Below are 23,965 nucleotides of genomic sequence, written 5' to 3'. Positions count from 1 at the left end.
AGTGCTTGTGCAGTTGCTTCACTAATAAATGAAGCCTCAGAGCCTTGGTCAATGAGTGCACGAACGGTAAGTGTATAGCCACTTGTTGATTTTACTTTTACCAAAGCCGTCGCAAGTAATACCTTACTCTGGTGACTCTCTTTTGCAAAATGTGCTACCACTTTTGTCTCAGGTTCTCTGTTTGGTTGAATTTGCACTGTGTTCTGGTTTTTCTCGAAGCTCGGAGATTCATTGGAAGTTGAATCTTGATTGGCACCTCTCTCAAAATGTAATAGTGTATGATGCCTCCTGCCGCAGCGACGACAACAGGTAGACATGTGACAACTCTTCACGGGGTGCGTTGGAGACAAGCAATTAAAACACAAACCCTTTGATTGCACATACTCAGATCTCTCTTTGGGGGATTGCTTTCCAAATTGCTTGCACTGAAACAGTGTGTGTGGACCTTCACACATTGTACATGTGTTAGTAGACTTCTTCTCATCGTTAACAGTGTGGTGAAATGATTTAGATTTGTTAAATTGTTTGTTGCTCGTACTGTTGGTAAGTTGCTTTGTTGTAGGCTTTCCTGCGTCTAACATCTCTAGTGTTCTGAATCTCGTCTCTAAAAACGCCTTTAGTTTACTCCAGGTTGGTATCTCATCAGATTTGGTTTCACTCATTTGAAGCTCCCACAGTTTGCGCGACTCATGATCAAGTTTTGATACCACCAAGTGATTAATTATAGCGTCCCAGGAACTTGTATCAATTTTTAGATTTTCTAACGATTTTAAGCACGCAGATGTTGTATCTAGTAACTGTTTGATTGCCGTCGGAGACTCAGAGAACAAAGTCTTTTGTGAAAATAATCGCTTCATGACTTCATTAGCATTGTATCGCTTGTTGCTATAGCGACGAGTAAGTTGACTCCATGCTTCGCTATAATTTGTCTCTGTAGTGGATAAGTTCTTCAACAGATGTTCCGCTTCTCCAGACAAGCAACTTTTGAGATAGTGTAGCTTCTGAACAGCACTCAAATTGGCATTGTTGTGAATCAATGATCGGAACATGTCATGAAAAGTCTCCCATTCTTCGTAACCACCAGAAAACTTCGGAAGGTGTATTTGTGGTAGTTTAACTTCGCAACTCTGCGTTGTTGCATTTTGGATTGTTGATACCGATGTAGATGCTGAAGGCTGGGCACTCAACATGCAAACTCTCGAATCATCTTTAAGTTTTGTTTTATACTCCATGTAAACCTCTTCGAATGTAGTGTACACATCTTCTGCAAAATACTCAAATTCTTCTCTTTCTGACTTCTCTATAGACGAAGCAATCTCATTATGATCCTCTACGAAGCTTTCCCATAGCTTTTGTAAAGTTTCCGTTCTTGTCTCAATGTATGTCACTGTAATTCTGTCCTTAGGTGATTTTTTATAATTCGCATATGCCTTCTTAACACGTTCTAATAAATCTTCTTGTTTCCGTATAAGAGCCTCTATCTCCACCATTTTGTATTTAATTTTAGTGTCCAAATTTAATGTTCCAAATCCAAATTATTCTAAGTCCAAATTCACTCAAAATTTTCTAAGTCCAAATTCACTCAAAATTTTCTAAGTTCAAATCACTCGAAATTTTTCTAAGTCCCAAACACTCGAAATTTTCTAAGTTCAAATCACTCGTAATTTTTTCTAAGTCCCAAATCACTCGAAATTTTCTAAGTTCAAATCACTCAAATTTTTTCTAAGTCCCAAATCACTCGAAATTTTCTAAGTTCAAATCACTCGTAATTTTTCTAAGTCCCAAACACTTGTAATATTTTCTATGTCCTCAAAGCTCACTCGCGGATTTCGGCACCAGATGTCGCTACTAACACTTGAATAAAACACACTTGACACTGCACAATATTAATTTATTGGAAAAAATGCTCCGATCTATAACAGATTCCAATAGGAATGTCGATACCGCGTTTTAAAATACTAGTGCTGCCATCTAACGAAACATAAATGAACTAAACATTAATATTTATTTTAAACTTGTTTTACTTGAATTAAATAGACCTTTTAGACAAGTAAGAATAAAGTATTCTGCGTTTTACGTTACCGGTTGTTAATGTTGATGCAGATAACAAAGGTACCTACTACTTTATTTTTATCTTACAGTAACGAAACGGCCGAGCCCCATATTTTGCCTAACGTGTAGAGTTTGTGAACTTATAGTTTGTATAATTGGGATGTGTAGAGTTTGAAACTTGGCGCTACATGAGATCTGATGACTTTTTAACATTGAGATCGATATGATCTCATCTCGGCAACATTTTTACATGAAAATGTTTTTGTTGGGATATTTTTATCTTGTTCTATTTATATGAGAAAGCGCATTCTTAATTTCGATTTTAAATACTGGTGCTGATTCCTGTACACACCATAATATTTATCGAACACACGTCAATTTTAGGCAGAAAAAAACCTTCCGAAAATTTGATATTGGCCAATAACCCGACAGAATTAATTCAGCACACGTCAAACGGATTGCATATTTACAGGACGCCTATTTTATTCGCCCGGGCTTATTCATTCATTTTAAAATTAACAGTTGTCAATCATCCGTCCCTTTCATAAGAAAATGACAGGTATAACTTAAAATCAGGATGTGTCTGCAGGAATCGGGGCCAGTAACAAACAAAATTTTGAATTAGAAATACAAAATTATCGTACAAGCTGGACCCTCATATGCTTTCGGTAAACAACTCAAAGATTTTTATGTGATTATCGATTCAAACTGTGAAACGAAAATTATATAATAACTCGTCGTGGTTCCCTTCAACTAGTGGTCCGCGAGAGCTAAAAAGTGGTCTACGACCGCAGCACTCGGATAAATCGAACTAAAGACTGACAAAACAAGATGGCAGGTGCCGGACAGTAGGTAATCGTATGTTTTTGTGATAGTGATTCTATTGAGCTGGTTAGGGGTTTAGATTTGCCTTCAATTTTCTTATTTATACCTCATGACTAGAATGCCAATCTAAATAACCGTACGATATTTATCCACGTAGATAGCATTCGATGCGTCTACACATATACATAGACTTCGATATAAATGTCTCGTGTCGCCCGTGCCCGGTGTGACTTATGACTTTAATATTAGACAGGACAGCAGGATGTGGCGAAGAGAAGTTCTAGTTCCCTTACGCCTTTTAGGCTAGTTTCCAAGTAGTCAAAATCATTACTCTTTACTACTCGTAAAAGCACACAGAGACGTCATAGAAAACTTGATAAAATTTCGGACTTATTACTACGTTTTTCTTGATTAAAATTCATAAATAAGTTAAACAGAAGAAATTACATCTGTCGTTATTTAGTAATAAGAATTTTATGATTTATCTTTGAGCTAGGGTACCTACTTATACTACCTGTTTGCTGAACTATAGATCTGAACAATAACTTAAAAACAATTTAGTAAATTAACTTACTTATATTACTATTGAATTATCTGTTACAGTTAGTTCTACTCAACGATAGTTAGAATACATCGCGGCTCGGGACTTCTCCCTCCAGTCTAAACTTAGACCTATTTGATAACTAATTTGATTAACATACTCTATTAAAGGGCAGTAGAAGGTATATTAATATCTCAACGCGGGAACCTTCATCAAGATGCACATTGTACCAGTTGAAATGTATTACTAGTATTAGCAACGTAACGAGTCGATAACAAAACAAGTTTTATTTATATATAAAGAGTATCGTAATCGTGTACGATGTACATATTAATTAAAAGAAATATTTTCAGCTACCATCAAGGGTATTAGTGACATTGAGGAGCTCGGTGGCGCAGCGGTAAACGCGCTCGGTCTGCGATTGTTGAAGTTAAACAACTTTCGCAAAGGCCGGTCATAACAACGGTGCTTTGGAAGGCACGTTAAGCCGTTGTTCTCGGCTGAATTAGCAGAATTAATAACCATCAATCCGCACTGGGCCCGCGTGATGGTTTAAGGCCCAATCTCCCTATCCATCCATAGGGAAGGCCCGTGCCCCAGCAGTGGGGACGTTAATGGGCTAATGATGAGTGACATCGTAACGAATACTGAGGGGATGATTTAGACCATGATTCTGAGTTGGTATCAAGTGGAATTACCTGTCGGAAAATTCATGAAAATTGTAGTGTTTTTTTTCCATACTTTTGCGATGGAATTTTCCACTTTATATCAAATCAGAATTATAGTCTGAATCATACCTCAAAATGTTCGTTACGATGTCCTTCTCCTTCTTCTATCGTGTGGGTTGTGAGGTGGATTACCAACCCCATCAACCCTGGTGTCAGGGTTACTATTGAGCCGGCAAAGGCGCCTGACATGGCTCATGTAACGACTACTTACATTAGTAAGTAGTAACCGGGACCAACAGCTTAACGTGCCTTCCGAAGCAAGGATCATCTTACTTTCGGACAATCAGGTGAACACTGTAATGTCCTAACCAAACTAGGGATCACAAAGTGATTTTTGTGATATGTCCCCACCGGGATTTGAACCCGGGACCTCTGGGCGGACGATGTCACTAAAATCCTGTATATTAAAAAAAATCCTAATGTAAGTAGTGTGGGCCTTAACAGGTGGTAACAGTCTTTGTTATAATACTAGTTTACTTCGGTACAGAGCCACAAACCGCGGCTTAGTGAAAACTCTAACTTGACGCGGTTTGCGAAAGTTGCCTCGCTAATATTACCTTAAGATTTCGACTAAGTTACTTTATATATAGATTGCACGCTACCCAAATATTCCTTCGATTGAAGCAAAAATGTTATGTGCGTGTATGTTTTATGTATTGGATAAAATGTTATTGTATATACACTACATAGTAAAAACAAAGTAGCTTTTTCTGTCCCTATATCCCTATGTACGCTTAAATCTTTAAAACTACGCAACGGATTTTGATGCAGTTTTTTAAATAGATAGAGTGATTCAAGAGGAAGGTTTATGTATAATAACATCCATTAAATAGTGGAGAAATACTTAATATTTTTGAGGTTTTTAATGTGATGTCGTAAATAATTTCATTTTTTCCTCAGCGTTGCACACGAGCGAAGCCGGGCGGGTCGCTAGTTATTAATAAAACCCAGACTACGTATACTCCAAATTAGGAACGAACTAGATATGGTCTTAAGTCCTCAGTTCTCGAACAACAAAAGGCATAAGGAACGGTTGAGTAACCATCTAAATCCTTTACCAACTATGCTGTTGGAAGCTAGCAACAGGGTGAAGAGGCTCAAAAGTAAGGATATTCTTGGGCGCATTGGTTGCTTTACTTCCGACTAATTAATAATCACACATCAAATCTGATTAAAGTATTGCGACTGATTGCAGATATTGAATTAAAAAAGTCCTCAGTCAACTTGAAATGGATCTCCTCAGACACTTATGTGGTGCTTGATTACTTAACATCAAAGGAGACACCTAACTACTTAACATCAATGAGCTCATCTAACCCAAATCTCTAACACCCTCAAACAATAATTTGCTTCAAAATTCCACTTAATCCTCAACGAGGCTTCCTATAATAGTGCAAATAAACTGAGCTCCTAAACTACATATATGTATATTGTATATTGTAACTAAGTCTCAGTGGGAGCATAGAATAAGGAATAATACTACGTATAGAACGGCAACTCTCCGCCCCCCACTAGCGTCTGAGCTAGGTTTACCTCACCCCCTCGAAAACAGTTGAGAATTAGAAAACAATCGTATGGCGTCAGACGTCACACGCACAGATGCGCATGTACAATAACGTCAATGTATGATGTCTGTATAAAGCGAGGTTGCTTGTATGAAGTGTCCGGGTTATGGTGGAAGTCCCTACAAACGGGAACTAATGTAGCGGAAGCCTCTACAGTGATCAGTGATAGTACTCATAATTACAAGATGTCTGAATACCCAAACATTGACCAAACTGTACACTGACCAATTTGGAGATGTCCTTAGAAAAGGTTCAATACGATCTACTCTGAACCGGCGTGCGTGTATGGAACTATTAATTAACGCGGAGGAAGCAAGAGAAGTGTGTTAGGATCGAAGGGAATGGAATTCCATTGTCTTTGCTTACCCCAGTGGGAAATAGGCGTAAGTTTACGTTATGCATCTGAACATAATACAGACTAACCAAAAGACAATACAGCACCATATTTTATTTTATTAAAGGAGCACTTACAGACTACACATTGCACATACAAACTTGCAACGCCTTTTAACCTTTAGGAGTTGAATTTCGCAAAATCCCATCTTAGCGAGCCCCAACGTCCTAAAATAACTCCCATGCAAAACTTGAGACTCACTTATAGCTTCTGAGCTTTCGTGATAAGTGACTCAGTCAGTGACCTTTCGCTTTTATATATAGATTGGACTATATAATATTGGTATAGACCAAATTAGAATCGTGATACTGGTTTATACCAGTTCAGAAAACGAAGGAGTTTCCCGAGCAACCTCAATTATGTTGACGCACCATGGACAGTCCGTGAAAGCCTACGCTTATTGTTATTGGTAAATCCTATGACCATGATCACAAGACATACTTTCATCGAAACGACAAAGAAGAAGAAACGGATTTAAAAGGACTTATTTTGTTTTTACCATTCCTTTAAAGACAATGCTTGCGCGTTTGTTGGCTTAGAGCGGTCGAAGGAAATTGCATGGGAGAGACGCGGCCGACGTGGGTAGCGTTATACGATCGAAGGTTCAATCGTCGAGCTTGCCGGGTATGGAGGCATTTGCTGTCGCCAGCTGTAGGATGGAGTCCGCAGGTTTACATTCGAGATCCTATACTTACGTAACACCTGAGAGGTGCTAATGAAGTGGCACATTTGCCAGTAGTCTTCGGCCGCTGCTTATTTCTGCGGATAGGCAGAGTGTATAATATTATACATCCATTCCTCTCCAGTTATGTTTAAGTCCCATTGAACTGGCGAACCTATTGCCCTTACTCGCACAAATCCTGGAAACCAAGTAATATCAATTACCTAAGATTGAAACAGGAATTCAAACTCATAAAGTCCAATTCCTCAAAACTAGGGCAAATACTAATTACTAGATAAGTGCGTTTCACATCTTCACTTATCACCAGACACCATCAGGTGAGATTGTGGTCTATTGAAAACCTATTTATAAAAAAGCAGTTCATATTCCGTATAAAATTCTAATTTCCGAAGACATAAAGTTGGTCTTTGTACTTTTATTTGATATGACGAAGACGATCTCAAAGAATACTAAGGTAGATAGAAATGTCAAATTGTAAACATAAATGCGACAGCTTTAAGCAATATCTCCCTAGCAAATATCCCGTTTGAACAAACCTAAGCTAAATGGAAGAAACTGAAATAAAGTTGAAAGATCAGTTATTCTAGATTTGCATTTAATAGAACTGCTGGCATAAAATTGCATTTATTTAGGTACTTATTTAACCACATTTGCTAATATATCAACTTAAAAAGATAATGAATCTTGCACGTAGAGTATACTCTACTATCACTTTAAAGTAGTTAGTACTTATGTACTTAGTAGTTTTCAAAGTTATTGTATATATGAGCGTAATTGCTCGATTACTCGTTCTAAGCGTTAAGTACCTATTTTCATTAAGAAAGAAGAAATGTGAGTAGTTTTATATTTGTCCTTCATATTAAATCTCATATGGATGGAACATCCGTCTTGCTTTTTTGTAATTGTTTTAGTGGAAATTTGATGTGAAGTTTTTGTCTTTTTTTGTGTGTGGCGTGGCGTCCTTTTATAAAAAAATATTTATATTCTATTCTATTCTTTATTCCGGATTTGCGGACCCCTTTATCCTTAGTGCTTCGTAGACATACACAATAGTTATAATTACTTTAAGTATACTTAGTTGAACGACAATATGCATGTACTCTTAGGTAATCAATAATGAAAATGACTTAAACAGGGAAGAGCTCTGCATCTGAATCATTACGACGTTTAAGTACGGTGCAGCGTTTCCCCGCTATCAAAATAAAACATCAATAGCGGACAAATACATTACCGTCCCTTCTCGTCCCAGTCGGGTAATCATAAAGGGAAGTTAGTTACTAACTAAAAGGGAAAAGCTCGCTTTACTGGCACATACTTAATTGTTAACTTTGTTTAACTTGATACTGCCATACCATTACCGGTGAGTACATTAGCACTAATTAGCAGTGTCGACAGGTGTCTAAAGTCACAGTGTCAACTGGTGTCGCCTAACATCGAAAAGAACGACAATCAAAAGTGCACTAGGCTTGGCTTTTAGGCGCAAGAGTCCTACCTTATTCTAAATCTGTACAAGCGTTTGCATTGCACGGAAATATCCCCACTTTGGGAAGGTTCCCGGCAGTCATCATCATCAGCCCATTAACGTCCCCACTGCTGGGGCACGAGCCTTCCCTATGGATGGATAGGGAGATCGGGCCTTAAATCATCACGTGGGCCCAGCGCGGATTGATGGTTATTAACGACTGCTAATGGAGCCGGGACCAACGGCTTAACGTGCCTTCCGAAGCACGGAGGAGCTCGAGATGAAAACTTTTTTTTTTGTGGTCATCCATCCTATGACCTGCCTTTGCGAAAGATGCTTAACTTCAACAATTGCAGACCGAGCGCGTTTACCGCTGCCTCATTATATCTTCCTCCCGGCAGTAAATAGGCGCAAAAGTTAGGTAAAAAAAGCGTTATTACCTAACCTTTAAGCAAATAAAACCATAGTACAAACTAACTAAAATAACTACGACATAATTTTATTATTCTTATAACATAAACTTATCATATTCGTTTGAAGCCCAAAAACACTATTTCTCTGATCAGTGATGGGCCGCGACTTCCTTCTTCCTCATTTCGATCCATTTGCTCACATTCTCGGGAGAGTTCGCGAGCTCGTGCGAATCTCGTGGAAGACGGGGAGGCTAAGGGCGAGTCCCGCCATCCAGTATTTCCAAATCCACTGGTTGGACACGTAGAACTTGAAGGGGAACTGCGCAACCATCGCGGAGAGCGTATACGGAAACTTCATGGGGCGTTTTCACAGATCGAACGACTGCGAGCGACGTCAGCTGTAATTTGCAAAAGCAGTCAGTGGTAAAGTAAGGACTATTAAAGAGTTTTTACAATGGGAACATTCCCATTTTGGGAACAGCACATCACTGCTCTCAATAGACATTACAGAGTTTCACTCACGTTGACATTTTGCATTGACATCAAGTGGATCGCAATATGAGTACATGGAAATCCCTTTTGTCAAAATACTCTAGCAACTGCATTCGTGCTAACCTAAATGCCCTTTCACGCTATTTGACAAGTTAACTCGATCATGTAGCTGGCCACAGTCAAGCGAGTTTAGTGCATTAATCGTTACTGTGAATAGCCGCTTGGGAACGCTGTCTATGTTTTGCTCCCGTATAATTTGTTACCAGCTTTCTGCCCGCTTTTTTTGGACGTGACTTATTGTAGATTTGTCGCAAATGGCACTAACTACTTGGCCGGACATATGGAGAGCGTTGAGGGTTCTCATCCGGTACATTTTAAACAACAGGCCTGAGGGTACACAGTTGGGCGTGAACCTCGGCTCAGAGCGTCGTCTGAGAAGATAATATTTGAAAGAATTAATCGACTCTAGTAGATAGTGATAAGCACTGAACCAGGGCTAATTTTAAGATTAGAAATAAGTAAATGCTTAATGTAACCCATGTGGCAGTACTTTATATAAATAAATAAATAGGGAAATCGTCGACCACGCCGGCGGAGTAGGTATCGGGGTTCTGAAGTGTTTGTTGTCGCAGTTGATTGGCTGCCTCTGTGGCTAGAGTCATCGGGTCGTCGGGATCGTATATTACGTCCTTCTAGCGCCGATACTTTTCAGTACCTTACCTAAGCGGGGTGTATTCGGAAGCTGCAACTACCAGGGGATTTAGGTAATGCGGAGCAGAGTCAAACAGAAAAATGAAGCTAATTTAAGCCATTGAGCAATGGTTGGGAGACCTAAGTCAGTGTGCAGATTTTCGTTGCGTAGGAACCACAGGGCACTGGTGGCTTTTCGCATGAAACGATTTTGTATCACCCGTATGTGATGGATTTGAGAAAAACGACCCCTGGATTGTTCGTGATCGGATGGATGCAGGTCGTGTAGATTTCCCTTACTCGTATATTATATTCCCTTATTTGTATATTATACCTTATTCCTAAGGGATAATATACAACGCCTTTCTGCCCGCGACATCTTACGCCAGACGTATTTAATGTACGACTACCTAGGAGCAACTATAAGCCAAGCCCAAGTGCTAAATTACTACGCAGGGCAAATTACTATTTCCCATAATAATGGAGGTAGCTGTAGCTACGATCCTTTATTGCTAGGTCATTTGACTTTTTATTGTATTTTTTTTATTAGTATTATACTACTATTTAACTACAGCTCTACGGCCGCATTTTTAACTTTATATAGTATTTAGGTACTCCTATGTATTTATATATCCCCGACACCGACCGCGCCGGCGTGATCGACGACTTCCCTCATTCAGCGCTTATCAGAATCAGAATCAGAACCATTTATTCAACGTAATTATCATGGATAAACTTGTTGAAAGTCAATGTAACATTTTTGAATTTACGTCATTTCGTAAGGTGTTATGGCTGAGGAGAAGAAATGACAAGAAACTGCAACAGCAACACATCTTTTAAATCAATGAGGGTATATTACAAGTTATTTAATAACTAGAGGAACACATTCGATACCATTTTTATCATTTAGGTAATCATTAATCTTATAAATAAGCTTTTTTACATAAAGTAAGCTTCACGTGAGCGTTTCTGACAAATTTTAAATATTATCTGGTATTTTATTGTAAAAACGTATACATAACCCCAAAAAAGATGAATTTAATTTACTTAATCTAGAATTTTGAACAACAATTTTATTTTATTTTATCGACAGACTAGGGTCGATTAGTGCTAGCAAATACAAGTAATCCTCCCAGACGACGCCCTCAGCAGAGGTTCACGCCCAACAGGGCACCCACAGGCCTGTTGCCTTAAATTTTGAAGCGCGTCAGAGACTTCAGCGCCCCCCATTTGTTCAGCCAAGTACAATAAGTCACGAAAAAACTATATGTACGTAAGTACTTAGAGTAGAAACAACCCTATTGTACAAGTAAGAACTAGAACGGCTTATTTCTTTTTTAACACGACTCTAGTAAAACAACCGATGGCTTACAATGGAACACCCGAGCTCTGTACAATTTGTTATTCACAGCCAATGATTTTTCATAGACAGTGTGGAGAGAACACCAGCTGGTAGAAAAGAAATTGGTTTTCATTTGAATGTTCACTTGTTATTATTATTTCCAACATACGTAGAGAAAATAATAGAATAAGGATATATATAAAGGGCAAACTGTTAACTATGAAATTATAATGCGAAAACTGTTCATTTGTAACGCTTTCAAGGGTTAAAACTAAACATCATTAAAATTTGCGCACCTTCACGTTGTCGGGAATACAGAAAGGTATATTTCCATAGAGGTGTTATTACCGGAAGAAAAGCAAAGAAGTTTAGTTCCTACCTACTGCAACTTCGAACGTTAGGAGGCAATGAAGTCCTAGACTTGTTTTTTTTAATTTAAACTCCTGATGAAGGTAATGCAGGCAATTGAAAAATCTTGTTTACTGTGCTCTTGAAAGTAGCTTGAACGGGTGGGAAATATACTTAGAACTACTTACCTAAACAACGAAGAGTATACTTACAGATTTTTTTTACTTATTGTAGATTTGCCGCAGATGGCATTAACTACTTGGCCGGACAAATGGGGAGCGCTGAAGGCTCTCACTCGATAAGTATTCAGAGACTATTTCTAAATAACAAGTGGACCTTACGATTGCAGCTTACGCAACTAAGGGTGGTATTAATAAAGTAATCTCAGCTTTGAGATTGCTCTCAAGAGTTTCGTTTTCTTATATAAAAACAGGGACTTGAGCATGATCTTGAGGGCAGTCTCAGCTGAGATTAGTTTATTATTACCACCATAACTATAGTTTCAGAGCTACCCAAAAATCTTAAACTTGGTTTAAAAGGCAATATATATTATATTATTGAAGTGTCAATAAAAACTGTGAAAACAGGCTATGTTTATTATTAAAAATATGAAAAACATTTAATTTCAAGCCCTTATGGGATTGGTGACCGTTGAAATAATAATCGCAAAATCGCGAATAACGGAATTTTATTAATATTTAAGTTCCAAAGTTTTATTGTATATTGAAGACTGTCCCTAGATGTTAGGGACAGGAATCTGGCTTTATATAGGTACATTTTGTCGACGATATATCAGAATATCCGGGTATCAACTCGTGGGAAAGCCTGAGAGCGCTCTCAGAAAACTTTAGGTGTACAGCAGTGCAAATAGAAGCCGAGAGGTCGTGACGCTATATAGGTATTCAGCATCCCCTTTTAGCTATACTGACGAAAATTCCTCTTCAACTAGGTGGTTTTCTCGATAAGAATGCAAGTCAAAGGTGTTTAAAACCCAGCACATAGAGGCGTTGCGGACTATGAAACGGCCCTTATGTTTGTTAGCTTATGTTTTAATACATATATCTAATATACTTACTAAAAGTTAATTAAAGTTTGTGTGCACCCAAACCCAGCTCCACTATGTCTACAGTATTTTATAAATAGATACGCATGATCTTTCTTATAATAATCTGATAAGTACAAAGTTGAGACGGAAATTAAAACAAGCCACTCTCCATTTCAAGTCTCAACAATTCGTCCGTACTTTTAATTTAAAAACATCTGCAATTAAGTACCTAAAGTATCTCAATTAAATGTTTGGCTTAAATTTGATAATGCAAAAGTTTAATGTTTAGAATATAATATACTTAATAATGTTTTTGTAACAATGCATTTGAGTTCGACCAGTAGATTACATTTAGAAATGGTATTTTGGCAAAAATGTTTTGTCGTCGGCTCTCTATTGGTGTCATAAAAGTGAATAATACGAGATAAGCGACGCGATTGTCGGAGGAAGTGCTAACTGAGGCCATTTCCGTACAATCTCCGCTACCAAACACTTACGAGCGCCCCCATCGGCAAAAATAATTTGCCCGGGCACACAACACGCGGACTGCCGGCTACTGCAGATCAAAACACAACCAAGCCAGCCACTCAGCCCCGCACAATTTTAGAATTAATCTCACTGCTGAATACGAAAGCCTACATCTGCACTCTGTATCCCAATGGGATTTCTCCTGAAAAAGTCAGCTTTATTCACTCTACAGGCCCGCAGTTTGCAGCTCTGGAACTATAAATACACACCGCTGTGATAGCTATAAGCCATTTTCACAGCTTTTTTGTTCAAAATTAAATGTCAGTCACACTTTCGCACCTTTAACAGCTTTTCACCGCTCAACATAATTACACATGTATAGTATTAGTAGTGAAAACCAAAAAATAACTCAAAATTGGAGTAGGCCTATTACTTACCTATAAGTATATAAATATTGTTTTAACCTTACCATTGAAATTGACAAACTAAAATCATAACAGGAAAATATATAATATAAATATATTGTGGTTATTTAGATACACGTGATCTAACAATATATTCCAATAATGCTACTTTATATTTATAATTAAAACATAAATTATTCCGAAAGCAGCGATAAAATAAAACATTTATCAACATTGGAGTAAATTATGTTGAATCAAAATTCAAATAATGAAAAACGGGGGATAAAAATTGGAAAATAATAACGCTGGATCATTTTGGATAATAAGATTTTTGCGAATTACGATCATCGATTATAATTCAGTAGGCAAAACGGTATGGGCCCCAGCCGGTGCTCTTGAATGAAGTATATAAAGTATACACACTGGTATTATCTCCAGCCTCGGTACAACAAGTGGCTTATCAGAACTTTAAGCATATTATAAAGTGTCGTAAAGTGAAGTTGGACCGAGAGATTCAAAGTAGATATGTCTTAAGATAATTTATCGATGCTCTTTGTGGGCGGAATAACTTCAGAATGAAAGTCGTGCGGCAAGTTCATATCAATACATATAAGATATTTGGTGATCCGGAGCTCGGCCGGGTCCGGACGGACGCTCGTCCTCTTGATGCCTAATAACTACCTGCATTACCCTAGGTGTATGAGATTCTTTATCCCCTTGAGGGATTTCCTTTCCCGCGCTCGAAATCGATGTTCGCTGTCAAGGCTTTTCGCAGAATGTAATCCCAACAAATTCACTGTTAGATGTAAGAATGTGTTCTTGTTTAGACGAATAAAGTTATACTTTTGCTAGGAACGATATGGTACATCATACTAATAATTCATATAACAAGTAGGTCATGCTTAGTATTGGTCATTTCGGAGCCACATACCACAAATATCAGTTAACTAGATCGGTAGAGTTGTGTTAGAAATTTGGTACGTTTTCAGATCAAGGTGAACGAACAATAGACTTCGTTGGAATGAGCGTCTGTCAGGCGTGCTGAGTGGGGTGGGGCGTAAATCTCAGTGGACAATGAGTAGACGATCTAGATAATATCGTGGTAGGCCGATCACCAGATACCTAGCCAGGCGACGTGTTCTAACCCCCGCATGGGTTATTGCCCGTGTAATTAGTCCAGGGCCCACCCGTCCGGCCCCGGTCGAATCCATTCTCCCCAAATTCTACTCCATCATTAATACTAGACCCGTCAAAACGCGCATTGTTATCGAATTAAAACATTGTGAAAAATGATTAATTATTCCGATTGTTCCCACCTCAACTCCGAGATAATATTTTAGTGCACACAATTTCCTACCTACAGTCGTCTGCGTTAATAAATAATACAAAAACCGTGTCTTCTCAGGTTGATCTGATTGGCGAGTGGCAATCGACTATACGTAATTCGGCGATTCGTATGCAAGTCTGTTTGTATCCGAGGAGCGACCCCGGCCGCCCCGGTCCACTTACAGCTCCTCCACAGGCCTCCACTCCCCTCTCACTCGCGTGTAAGAAACAATCCCAATCAGCACAGTTGATTATATTCAATCTTTTCCCCTGCCTCTACATAGCAACGCAACAAATCGATCGCTCAGTGACCCCCATATTTAACCCCCAAAAAGCAACGGAACGCCCTTTTTCCTGACAAATGTTATGTTAACTTAATAAAACCGTAAAAGCATTTGCGTGTATTCACAAACAAGTTTAGTTTATGTTATCTATTTTTTAGAAATAAAATTATCTTTTTAGCTACCGGGAAAGCTACAACTCTTGGTATTTATATAACAAAAGCCCTGTAGTTATTCAGAACCGCCTTTGAACTTGAATTTCTGGATCCGCGAAAACGTGATTTTATGGCACTTTTCAGCCAACGTAGAAAATGACAAAATGAACCTACATTGTATGTGAACCTAGCTTATTACTTATTTACTCATTTTTGTTACTTATTCCTTAAGTAAGCAGGTAGCGACATTTTTGTAGTCGGCTATACTTATATGTATATGGAATGTAGAGATGGAATCAGTATGGAGTCACGGCCTCGCCAACTACGCCCATACTTGAACTTCGACTTGTATAGATAACCGGAAAATTGCTTTCTAGTTCCATGTATCGAAAAAGCGAATAAAATATGCTTTAAATATTTACTTGAATCAAATGAAGCAAGTTGGTATGATGGTTTTGTTTAGGTAAGTATACATTAATAATAATGGACGGAGGTATTTTTTCAACACCCCGTGTTAACGCGTCACACTTTCTTATTTTTTATATTTTATTTTGATTAAATGTTTAGTACCAACCGAGCGCCACTAGATGTCGCTAGTTGTATTTTAAAACGCACTATCGCACTATCTTTATAGTTCATAAGATTTGTACTGGCGGCGATCAATAAGTTCGTTTGGGATCTTCCACTTCAGGATTTTAGAGTTTTATTACTTACTGAGAATAAAATTGTAGCGTTTTTTGGGGACTTTTGTACACCCCGCGTATCTATTAAAATACGCACCCTTATAATTTTATTATGTCATTACACCGTAATCCGCATGGTCAAAGCCCGTAACTTTGTTAAATACGTTTTTAAAAATGCTAATATCATTTTCTTTTTTGCACATTCCATTAGCTGTGTACACGGTACTTATATGAAAGTCGTTTGCACTGCGACCGTCCCTCTACAGCATCTTCCTCCATAATTTAAAGATACCATTCTTGCTGGAATTGGAGATGTCCTTAAAAAAGGTTTAGTACGATCTCTGAACCGGCGTGCGTGTATGAAACGATTGACGAATGTGCAGGAAGCAAGACAAGTGTGTCAGGAAGCAAATGGAATTCCATAGTCTCTGCTTACCTCGGTGGGAAATAGGCGTGAGTTAATGTATGTATGTACAATTGCTTAAATTGATACCTACATCTACTCAAAACTTTACTAAACTTTAGAAAACACAAGTTACTTATTTTACAAGTTAGTGTTACTTATTTTTTGTTACTAAAAATTATTCTTGTAAGACTATCTATACATAAACAGCCTATATACGTCCCACTGCTGGGCACAGGCCTCCCCTCAATCAACCGGAGGGGGTAGGGTAAGACTATCTATAAATTATACTAAAATGACACGATGCAATTTATGAAGTGTAACCGTGATTTCAGTTTTTCTTTATTCGTTTACAATAGATTCAACCTATCTAATTCATCCCTATATTACTACGTCTACTTTTCTTGTAATAGAAGTCTGTAATATTTGTTTCACAATAGGCGATCAATACTTATTGAGTAGGTACCTCATTAGGTAATCTTCTCGTCTGGAGACTCGCTAGACTCATTGGAGACATTTTGATAAATTTTCTTTCGGTCTTGCGTTCATTTTCATTACCTATGCGTAGGTATTACATATAATATTCGCAATAAAAGTGTTTTCTCCGCGGAGGCCCAAGTTTTATGTCGCTGCTCTCATAAATAGCCCTCTTTCCATTCCTGCTCGGGTTTTTGTAAATAGGTACATCAGATCGTGAATAATTTTACAACTACCTACATATACGAAATCCTCAAATATTTAGGTGTAATTTATATCGGGGCTGGGTACCTTGTGAATAAAATTTGTACGGTCCTCTGTAGGACACCAATGTAAGTTTACAAATGGATAAGTCCACAACACCGATTTATAGTAATGTGGTTTGACTCCAGGAGGGTTGAGGCGACCGATGTGTGGTCTATCTAGCCACACAGACTTCACACTACGGAGCTTCACGTTGCGGGTTCGAGTTTTATATTTAGATCACACCGATCTAAATATCACAAATTCCATCTTGTTTTTTCGCCATTTTGTTTATTTTTAACCGGGGATAGAATTTGAGAAAGATTTAAACAGGGTTTGTGAAAAAGAAATTGGTTCAGGTACAATTGTTTTGCCAGACCTTAGGGTGTCTCCCTGATGCGGAGCAGTTTTCAAAGATCGGGAAGTATTTCCATACTCAGCATGGCGTTCTGATCAAACCCCTCATACGTTATTTTTACCCTCCGAGAATCCTTTTGGAAAAACTTCCATCTTCTGTTTCTGTCATTTAGTTTTTTTCGCCGTTGGTATAATTTGATCAAGATTTAAATAAGTTATGTCAAAAATAATAAAGCTGGACGCCCACTGACTGGCACACTCACTGACATACTTGTTCTCCCAGAAGGAGTGTCGGGGGTTAAAAATGATGTAGGGGGTCCGCATCAGGGAAATCATTTTTATTTTTGGCATAACTTATTTAAATCTTGATCAAATTATACCACCGGCGAAAACAACTAAATGACAGAAACAGAAGATGGAAGTTTTCCAGAAGGATCCTCGGAGGGTAAAAATAATGTATGGGGGTTTTGATCAGAACGCCATGCTGAGTATTATTCCCGGGAACTGGAATATTTCATCGTTCCAGTATATTCCGAGCGTCACACAGAAATGCAAGCGTGTTGTGGCGCGTTTTTATACAAACTCTCGCTTCTGGATCGTGTTTGAGCTGTTATTGAATTGGAATCATGATTATTTGGACCGTACAGTTATTGTATTCATCAGAACGAGTCTAGTTGCTATAAATATTGCATTTGATAATGAGTTTCATTGACGTTCAGATCCAAGCTCTAATTACAACTAAATACTTATGATTATGTGGATAAGTTATTGTAAAACTGATCATGCATCCACACGATAGATACGCTACACTTGGTAAGTGACATTGGTTGAAAGTTTCACAAGATGTGTAGGATTCGAGACCAAGGTAACAAGTTTGTAATAATGGAGTAAGACCCTACTGTGGATGAATGTAGCTATCTACAGTATAAATGTATCTATACTGAGACAGACAAACGATTGGCAGTCAAGACTATGGACTTGGGTGAACTTTCGCCTTTTCCAATGATTTCCATCAAGAAGCTCTCCAGAATATCAAACATGCACCCCCTCAGTTGAATCTAACAATTCAAATCCCGCTTGTCTTCTCTTGCCTGAAGACTAAACTTCAACAGACATTTTTCGTGCTACTTACGAAATTACAAAGTTGGCAACAAGTTACGGACAACGCAATAAGGCGATCAAACAAAAAATATACGTTTCAGCTTTTTTAGTTAAAGGCGATTTAAAAACAATTTGTGAAACGACAATTTGGCTTAGTTTCAGATTTATTAAATCGGGTTTTCATGATACTTATGCGATTATTTTTGTTTGTATTTCGGCTTAGGTAATGTGAATAAAATGAATTTGACATTGAAATACTTATCAATTGAATATTCAAAATAATACTGTAGAATGTGTATCAAGTTTTGTCGTGAGAATAGATTTGCAACACAGTTTTCCTACAGCTGACTTAGCTCAGAATCCTAGTTTAGTTTTGAATTTGTTCGTGTGTCGATCGCAGTTGTGGGTAGTTTGTGACAACGTTGTCAAGTTGAGACAAAGCTGGGGATCGCTAGTTAGTATAGTGACCGCCGGTGGATTTAGGAACGACGCCCGCCGACGCCCGACAACGCCCAACATCGCCGGCTCACGCCCGCCCGCTTGCGAACCCACGCGTGTCGCCCGAGATCACAATTTAGGTATTACGGGAAACTGTTATAGCTTACAGCCCGCAATAAATTCTGCTATGTCCCAGCTTACGTTTACGGAAACATTGTTGTTACCAGTTGATACTTACTGAAAACATACGTTTACAAAATATTTAAGTACCTAATTCAAGCTATTATACTTACTTACGGGATAATATAAGTAGTATTAGTAAAAAACTAGTGAATAATTAGTTTACAACGTCACGCGTAAAATATACTATAGAACGGACTGAAGACAAAAGACACATTTCTTTCAACTCAATACTCAACTCTGTTGAGTTACAGTTCAGTTTTAATTTGAATTTGTTTAGACGTTAGTAAATATACGCGTGTGTAATGTTGCGTTGGTGCTCAACTTAAGTCAGAGTAGACAATTTATAGGCGTGAATAAATATTTCATGAAGGGGCCTAAAGCAACAATGTAGGCATTACTAGCGAGATGTGGGGCCGATTCTTCCACGCGACTGCCCAGCAAGTAGTGTAAGAGCCCTCACATTCCACTGGCCACAATGCCAATCACAACAATTTCATTTTTTCTTAACCGTTGCGTTGTAGCATAAAATATATTATGGTCAAACAATATCCGATTGAGCCCCAAAAGCAACATTTATTAAGTACTTAAGTACCGCACATTGAACATTATTATTTAACAGTCTCGTGCACCGAAAACATTTGGTTTAAAACAGAACGTTAGCACGTAAGTTCTGGAACCGTTATCACTCTAAAATGATCGCCTAAAGCTTTAATATAATTATGGACTGCGATAATGTTAGCGCGTGCTGTCGTGGTAGGTGCGTACGTATCTAGCTAGGTATCCCCTGCTCAGTACTGCGAACCACTTCTGCGGCCTCCAAGGCACGCGCGCCAGGCAGAGACACGATTTACTGGCCTCCACGGAGACGTATGAAACTTCTTACAGTAAATATTCATTAGCCTAAAAGTTTTCCGGCGCATGTTATTCACACTCACGCGCAAAACACGAAATACCGCTCTTAATGTGTACTCGTAATTACCTAAGTAAAGCTCAAATGATCGTAACTATATTCGAGCAACCGACAAAACTAGCATTTAATTCCTAACGACATAATAAATGATGTTTAAAGTAATAACGTTGCTTGTTTTCAACGTAAATGTTACATTATTTAGTTAATGGTAACAGCTGATCTCATAAATTATTACTTACTGAAATATAATGATTAATTTGTGATAACTATTGTCTATACTGAAAACGGTTAGAAAAAGTGCTCGAGATTTTAAAAATATCGAGATAAAAAAATGTCGAAAGAGACGCGGGGCGCAGGCGGTAAACACTTCCGATCCTTTCCGTGGATGACTCAAGATTGCCTTCGGTTCATTGAATAAGGTTTTTGAACTTAATACTCAGTTAAGTATAGAGGTACGCACAAATAATTATTTGAAACCGAAATACACGACGTACGAATAATGTTGGTTTATTCGCTTCTTTCGTGAACTGGAAAATGATTACGATCTCTCACAGAGAGGTGGGATTTTGAATAAAATTATTTACATATTACGGCTTAGATTCAGAGAAATCAACAGAATGTGAACGAGCACCCGAATGATCTGAACCGGAATAGGTTATCAATCGACGAGTATTATACCTAGGTATGTGATAAGCTAGGTGTAACACTTGTGTGTGATAAGCGTTTAATAATATTTACTATACACATGCGTTACATATGTATGTCATGTCGCACTCACTGGATAACTGATATGAATGATGAAAGTATTAAGTTTTTTTTTAATTATAAGTACCTACGTATAATAACATATAAGCGACGAAGTATATTTCAATAACTAAACAAAGTTGCGAATAGTTCGGTAACTATTCACAACTTTATTGATTATTGAAACGCGTTTGATGGATTAGTTTACCGAATGAAAAGAGATGCATTGATACCTACCTACTCGTAACTACCTAGCCAGTATATTTGAAGATAATAATAAAATAACATAATTCTTAGTCAGAAACGATTACTGTAAAGTAGCCGAAGGTAATTATCATAATTAAAACACATAATAACGGGTTCTTACCGCGTTTAAATGGGGATATGAGTTTGTCTCATCAGTCATCCCGTGATCATGGCACTTGCAACAGTGTCGAAATATCGGGAGTCTCATATCCCCATTTAAACGCGGTAAGAACCCGTTATTATGTGTTTTAATTAGCCGAAGGTAAGTAAATCAACTTAATGTCATAAGAAAAATAAAAGATTAGGATTCATGTTATTTTCCAAGGATGGCTGGAAAACAATCTTACGACGGGACAGAGACGCGGGGAGGGGGTAGAATTGATGCAAGCACCCAACCGGGGGTTGAATTTCGTTCGTGACCTGGACCCGCCTTTGGGAACATCTGTGCACTGAATTAAAATTCTTTGCGTATTGCTAATAAAGCACAGAAAGGAAAAGAAAAAAATATTCAGAAGTTTTTACGTTACCGACCTATACACGTATGCCACACGCCCGTTAAATACTTACCATATTTTTTGTTTATGTGCCAGATATTTTTTATTTCAAATAAAAATCCGGTTAAAAAATAAATGTTCATGATCGCTGTTAATAGGTGCTGCTATAATTCAACCAATAGGCCGCCTCGAATTACACTGTCATGGGATTTTAACCTCACTCGCGTTCTTTTTACAACAAAAAATGTTTTTATAAATGACACAGAATTGAAAGTCAAGTGTATTAAAGTCAACAGGACATACACAACGCGTGTGCCTGTGCCCAGCAGTGGGATGTAGGTATATTATGTACCTATAGGCGTTTATGTTATGTATATAAATAACCTTTACATTCCATGATTAAGGAAACCATTATATAAATCACTTTTAGTAGGCACTACTAACTTGTACAATAACAATGTTTTAATAAATTTAAATATAAGAGTATGCGTCAAACAACTACTCCAGACAAAGATATTTGCTTTTTAATCGCTTGTTGTATGTATTCTTTACTAGGATGGATTCTATTTGTGGCAGTCAAATATTATTGTAAGTAAATAATTATCTTCCAATATTAGGAGAATATGAGTAACAATTACGTTTAGAAAAAATGCGTGAAGTACCAAATGTACATATCATGCGACTTTCAGCATTCAATCAATCCGTTCTCCTCTGCGGTTCTTCTGTCGACAACACTGCATATTAGTGTGCACTCAAACTACCGTTACTTTCCGTACATCATGCACCAACTGAGTTTTAGTTTCAAATATTCTCCTTCATTACACCGGGGAACGTGAATCGTTTATTCTTAACCTCATTGGCTAAAATGACTATTGCGGTTATATTTGTAAGTACAACGGAACGGAAAGGAACAACTATGCGAACCACACTGAAAATAGTAGGTTCATACTCTGTGGGTTTAAGTTGAAGACACGGACCCCTTTAATCATTAATCATGAGATCCGACCTTCGTGAGAGGCGTGCAAAATAATAGATACTAGGGATATTACGTCCGCAGGGTCTCGCTACAAAGCTAATCAAAGCCGCAAAATCCCATGAAATCCGCGCAGGTTTATATTTTATTTAACCACCATTCCTTTCGTAGCTCATATCCCACAAGGAGGATGAATTAAAACGAGGAAAATATTGAGTAAAACAAAAAGTAGGCGGTTTATCCGCCGGCGGCGCACATCACTTGAGATTATTCAATGAACTGATGTAATTTAAAAACGCTTTCGATCTACAAGTGGTGAAGACGCACACCTTTAGCTGTAAGGCCACTATAAAGTACACATTGTCATGTTAGCGTGCTTGTAGGCCATAACAATCCAAAGAGGCGGTAAAGTGTTTTACGCGACTCAGGGCCTAACAATAGAAAAGTATTTTTAAGCGCTCAAATAATACGCCTCATACTACTCTGTTGACGTAATCCGTATGGTTAAATCCTGCGACCACGGAGCTCCATCTTTGAAACCTTTAAGGTTTGGGGTTGTGGGGTCGTCTATTGACGCGACTCAGTTGTAATATTTGTGCTTGTCAAGTTTATCACTAATATAAATGTTTTATCCTAAGTTATCTGACAGTAAAAGAGTTTGAAACTACTTCTTATCCTCGCAAGTCTGTCTCCGACGGGTTACGCACAATGAAAGAAGAGTTTATTTCAAACAAATCGCACAGCGGGGTTCCAGAAAGATAACCTAAATTAAACAAAGATGAGAGCAACGAAAAACAGCGAGAAAATGTTATATAACGAGTTAGCGAAGCGGATGATAACAAAAACCAGAATATTGTAAACAAATGGCTTACCGCCTTCGCTGAGAAGTGAGAAGCTAACAGTCTAAAGTTTAAAACGCGGGAGTCTCTCGAGAAGTACTCGGAACAAAGGTAATCTCGGTTGGGAGCGAGTGTCGGAGGCTCGGAGCCGCGGAGTCGCGTCTGTGCGGAGCACGCGGGGCGCACGCGGCGAGAGTGCGGCTGAGGGGGCGCGCCGGGACAGGACCGCGCGCGAGGGCGGCTCGAGTTGGAATCGGCGGCGTCGCTCCACCACGGTTATGTAACCCGCGCGGAGTAGCGCAGCGCGGCCCGGACCCCGCACCCCGCTTTTAGGGAAAAGATGAATGAGTAAAGTTTCCTAACGGACGTTAGTCCATGGATCGCGCTCGGTTTCGGATCGGCCCGCGGTTACATAAAGCTCTGGTGCACATGCGCGTTAGAGTCGCCACCGCGTCGTAGGCGACGCGCGCCTTTCAGGACGCCCGCGCCGGTACGGCGGCGCCCAACTTGCCGATAACTATAAAACTACGCAATCACCAATGCTAAAAGAACAAGACAAATAAAGAAAGCCAGACTAGATATCTATTATTCCATATTTTTCTGAATCGAAACTCTATAGTAGAAATGAGCAAGAGTTAAGACGCAATTTGTGTGTATACCC

The 23,965-nt window shown here is 38.5% G+C and overlaps 1 protein-coding gene across 2 annotated transcripts in view; it reads right to left on the bottom strand.

The window, feature by feature from the left end:
• The window catches only part of LOC126379866 (frequenin-1), a 217,539-nt gene extending 194,000 nt beyond the window's left edge, over positions 1 to 23,539 (bottom strand). For both annotated transcript variants that reach the window (XR_007568391.1, XM_050028837.1), the window contains exon 1: positions 23,338 to 23,539. The gene's annotated coding sequence lies outside the window, so the exon portion shown is untranslated. The remainder of the gene's footprint in view (positions 1 to 23,337) is intronic.
• Positions 23,540 to 23,965: the final 426 nt, after the last annotated feature.

Source organism: Pectinophora gossypiella, chromosome Z, assembly GCF_024362695.1.
Source record: "Pectinophora gossypiella chromosome Z, ilPecGoss1.1, whole genome shotgun sequence".
Taxonomy (NCBI): Eukaryota; Metazoa; Arthropoda; class Insecta; order Lepidoptera; family Gelechiidae; genus Pectinophora; species Pectinophora gossypiella.
Note: the sequence above shows the minus strand (reverse complement) of the source record. Positions and strands in the feature narration are given on the sequence as shown.